The following is a 4,670-nucleotide window of genomic DNA, read 5'->3' as shown; positions in this document are numbered from 1 at the left end:
CCAGCGGGGAGCTGCGGCTGCCTTTCTAAAGGCAGCCAGCCTGCAGCAGCAGCCGGCGGGGCGCTGCGGCTGCCTTTCTAAAGGCAGCCAGCCTGCAGCAGCAGCCGGCGGGGCGCTGCGGCTGCCTTTCTAAAGGCAGCCAGCCTGCAGCAGCAGCCGGCGGGGCGCTGCGGCTGCCTTTCTAAAGGCAGCCAGCCTGCAGCAGCAGTAGCCGGCGGGGCGCTGCGGCTGCCTTTCTAAAGGCAGCCAGCCTGAAGCAGCAGCAGCCGGCGGGGCGCTGCGGCTGCCTTTCTAAAGGCAGCCAGCCTGCAGCAGCCGGCGGGGCGCTGCGGCTGCCTTTCTAAAGGCAGCCAGCCTGCAGCAGCAGCAGCCGGCGGGGCGCTGCGGCTGCCTTTCTAAAGGCAGCCAGCCTGCAGCAGCAGCAGCCGGCGGGGCGCTGCGGCTGCCTTTCTAAAGGCAGCCAGCCTGCAGCAGCCAGCGGGAGCTGCGGCTGCCTTTCTAAAGGCAGCCAGCCTGCAGCAGCAGCAGCCGGCGGGGCGCTGCGGCTGCCTTTCTAAAGGCAGCCAGCCTGCAGCAGCAGTAGCCGGCGGGGCGCTGCGGCTGCCTTTCTAAAGGCAGCCAGCCTGCAGCAGCAGCCGGCGGGGCGCTGCGGGTGCCTTTCTAAAGGCAGCCAGCCTGCAGCAGCCGGCGGGGCGCTGCGGCTGCCTTTCTAAAGGCAGCCAGCCTGCAGCAGCCGGCGGGGCGCTGCGGCTGCCTTTCTAAAGGCAGCCAGCCTGCAGCAGCAGCAGCCGGCGGGGCGCTGCGGCTGCCCTTTCTAAAGGCAGCCAGCCCTGCAGCAGCAGCAGCCGGCGGGGCGCTGCGGCTGCCTTTCTAAAGGCAGACAGCCTGCAGCAGCCGGCGGGGAGCTGCGGCTGCCTTTCTAAAGGCAGCCAGCCTGCAGCAGCAGCCGGCGGGGCGCTGCGGCTGCCTTTCTAAAGGCAGCCAGCCTGCAGCAGCAGTAGCCGGCGGGGCGCTGCGGCTGCCTTTCTAAAGGCAGCCAGCCTGCAGCAGACGGCGGGGCGCTGCGGCTGCCTTTCTAAAGGCAGCCAGCCTGCAGCAGCAGCAGCGGGCGGGGCGCTGCGGCTGCCTAAAGGCAGCCAGCCTGCAGCAGCCGGCGGGGCGCTGCGGCTGCCTTTCTAAAGGCAGCCAGCCTGCAGCAGCAGCCGGCGGGGCGCTGCGGCTGCCTTTCTAAAGGCAGCCAGCCTGCAGCAGCAGCAGCCGGCGGGGCGCTGCGGCTGCCTTTCTAAAGGCAGCCAGCCTGCAGCACCAGCAGCCGGCGGGGCGCTGCGGCTGCCTTCTAAAGGCAGCCAGCCTGCAGCAGCCGGCGGGGCGCTGCGGCTGCCTTTCTAAAGGCAGCCAGCCTGCAGAAGCCGGCGGGGCGCTGCGGCTGCCTTTCTAAAGGCAGCCAGCCTGCAGCAGCAGCAGCCGGCGGGGCGCTGCGGCTGCCTTTCTAAAGGCAGCCAGCCTGCAGCAGCAGCAGCCGGCGGGGCGCTGCGGCTGCCTTTCTAAAGGCAGCCAGCCTGCAGCAGCAGTAGCCGGCGGGGCGCTGCGGCTGCCTTTCTAAAGGCAGCCAGCCTGCAGCAGCAGCCGGCGGGGCGCTGCGGCTGCCTTTCTAAAGGCAGCCAGCCTGCAGCAGCCGGCGGGGCGCTGCGGCTGCCTTTCTAAAGGCAGCCAGCCTGCAGCAGCAGCAGCCGGCGGGGCGCTGCGGCTGCCTTTCTAAAGGCAGCCAGCCTGCAGCAGCAGCAGCCGGCGGGGCGCTGCGGCTGCCTTTCTAAAGGCAGCCAGCCTGCAGCAGCAGCAGCCGGCGGGGCGCTGCGGCTGCCTTTCTAAAGGCAGCCAGCCTGCAGCAGCAGCAGCCGGCGGGGCACTGCGGCTGCCTTTCTAAAGGCAGCCAGCCTGCAGCAGCCGGCGGGGCGCTGCGGCTGCCTTTCTAAAGGCAGCCAGCCTGCAGCAGCCGGCGGGGCGCTGCGACTGCCTTTCTAAAGGCAGCCAGCCTGCAGCAGACGGCGGGGGCGCTGCGGCTGCCTTTCTAAAGGCAGCCAGCCTGCAGCAGCAGCAGCCGGCGGGGGCGCTGCGGCTGCCTTTCTAAAGGCAGCCAGCCTGCAGCAGCCGGCGGGGCGCTGCGGCTGCCTTTCTAAAGGCAGCCAGCCTGCAGCAGCAGCAGCCGGCGGGGCGCTGCGGCTGCCTTTCTAAAGGCAGCCAGCCTGCAGCAGCAGCAGCCGGCGGGGCGCTGCGGCTGCCTTTCTAAAGGCAGCCAGCCTGCAGCAGCCAGCGGGGAGCTGCGGCTGCCTTTCTAAAGGCAGCCAGCCTGCAGCAGCAGCAGCCGGCGGGGGCGCTGCGGCTGCCTTTCTAAAGGCAGCCAGCCTGCAGCAGCCGGCGGGGCGCTGCGGCTGCCTTTCTAAAGGCAGCCAGCCTGCAGCAGCCGAGGCAGCCAGCCTGCAGCAGCAGCCGGCGGGGCGCTGCGGCTGCCTTTCTAAAGGCAGCCAGCCTGCAGCAGCAGCCGGCGGGGCGCTGCGGCTGCCTTTCTAAAGGCAGCCAGCCTGCAGCAGCAGCAGCCGGCGGGGCGCTGCGGCTGCCTTTCTAAAGGCAGCCAGCCTGCAGCAGCAGCAGCCGGCGGGGCACTGCGGCTGCCTTTCTAAAGGCAGCCAGCCTGCAGCAGCCGGCGGGGCGCTGCGGCTGCCCTTTCTAAAGGCAGCCAGCCTGCAGCAGCAGTAGCCGGCGGGGCGCTGCGGCTGCCTTTCTAAAGGCAGCCAGCCTGCAGCAGCCGGCGGGGCGCTGCGACTGCCTTTTCTAAAGGCAGCCAGCCTGCAGCAGACGGCGGGGCGCTGCGGCTGCCTTTCTAAAGGCAGCCAGCCTGCAGCAGCAGCAGCCGGCGGGGCGCTGCGGCTGCCTTTCTAAAGGCAGCCAGCCTGCAGCAGCCGGCGGGGCGCTGCGGCTGCCTTTCTAAAGGCAGACAGCCTGCAGCAGCAGCAGCCGGCGGGGCGCTGCGGCTGCCTTTCTAAAGGCAGCCAGCCTGCAGCAGCAGCAGCCGGCGGGGCGCTGCGGCTGCCTTTCTAAAGGCAGCCAGCCTGCAGCAGCCGGCGGGGCGCTGCGGCTGCCTTTCTAAAAGCAGCCAGCCTGCAGCAGCAGCAGCCGGCGGGGCGCTGCGGCTGCCTTTCTAAAGGCAGCCAGCCTGCAGCAGCCGGCGGGGCGCTGCGGCTGCCTTTCTAAAGGCAGCCAGCCTGCAGCAGCCGGCGGGGCGCTGTGGCTGCCTTTCTCAAGGCAGCCAGCCTGCAGCAGCAGCAGCCGGCGGGGCGCTGCGGCTGCCTTTCTAAAGGCAGCCAGCCTGCAGCAGCCGGCGGGGCGCTGCGGCTGCCTTTCTAAAGGCAGCCAGCCTGCAGCAGCAGCAGCCGCGGAGCGCTGCGGCTGCCTTTCTAAAGGCAGCCAGCCTGCAGCAGCCAGCGGGGAGCTGCGGCTGCCTTTCTAAAGGCAGCCAGCCTGCAGCAGCAGCAGCCGGCGGGGCGCTGCGGCTGCCTTTCTAAAGGCAGCCAGCCTGCAGCAGCCGGCGGGGCGCTGCGACTGCCTTTCTAAAGGCAGCCAGCCTGCAGCAGCCGGCGGGGCGCTGCGGCTGCCTTTCTAAAGGCAGCCAGCCTGCAGCAGCAGCAGCCGGCGGGGCGCTGCGGCTGCCTTTCTAAAGGCAGCCAGCCTGCAGCAGCAGCCGCGGGAGCGCTGCGGCTGCCTTTCTAAAGGCAGCCAGCCTGCAGCAGCAGCAGCCGGCGGGGCGCTGCGGCTGCCTTTCTAAAGGCAGCCAGCCTGCAGCAGCCGGCGGGGCGCTGCGGCTGCCTTTCTAAAGGCAGCCAGCTGCAGCAGCCGGCGGGGCGCTGCGGCTGCCTTTCTAAAGGCAGCCAGCCTGCAGCAGCAGCAGCCGGCGGGGCGCTGCGGCTGCCTTTCTAAAGGCAGCCAGCCTGCAGCAGCCAGCGGGGAGCTGCGGCTGCCTTTCTAAAGGCAGCCAGCCTGCAGCAGCAGCCGGCGGGGTGCTGCGGCTGCCTTTCTAAAGGCAGCCAGCCTGCAGCAGCAGTAGCTGGCGGGGCGCTGCGGCTGCCTTTCTAAAGGCAGCCAGCCTGCAGCAGCAGCCGGCGGGGCGCTGCGGCTGCCTTTCTAAAGGCAGCCAGCCTGCAGCAGCCGGCGGGGCACTGCGGCTGCCTTTCTAAAGGCAGCCAGCCTGCAGCAGCAGCCGGCGGGGCGCTGCGGCTGCCTTTCTAAAGGCAGCCAGCCTGCAGCAGCAGCCGGCGGGGCGCTGCGGCTGCCTTTCTAAAGGCAGCCAGCCTGCAGCAGCAGCCGGCGGGGCGCTGCGGCTGCCTTTCTAAAGGCAGCCAGCCTGCAGCAGCCAGCGGGGAGCTGCGGCTGCCTTTCTAAAGGCAGCCAGCCTGCAGCAGCAGCAGCCGGCGGGGCGCTGCGGCTGCCTTTCTAAAGGCAGCCAGCCTGCAGCAGCCGGCGGGGCGCTGCGGCTGCTTTCTAAAGGCAGCCAGCCTGCAGCAGCCGAGGCAGCCAGCCTGCAGCAGCAGCCGGCGGGGCGCTGCGGCTGCCTTTCTAAAGGCAGCCAGCCTGCAGCAGCAGCCGGCGGGGCGCTGCGGCTGCCTTTCTAAAGGCAA

This window comes from Eleutherodactylus coqui, chromosome 6 (genome assembly GCF_035609145.1).
Source record: "Eleutherodactylus coqui strain aEleCoq1 chromosome 6, aEleCoq1.hap1, whole genome shotgun sequence".
Classification (NCBI taxonomy): Eukaryota; Metazoa; Chordata; class Amphibia; order Anura; family Eleutherodactylidae; genus Eleutherodactylus; species Eleutherodactylus coqui.
Note: the sequence above shows the minus strand (reverse complement) of the source record.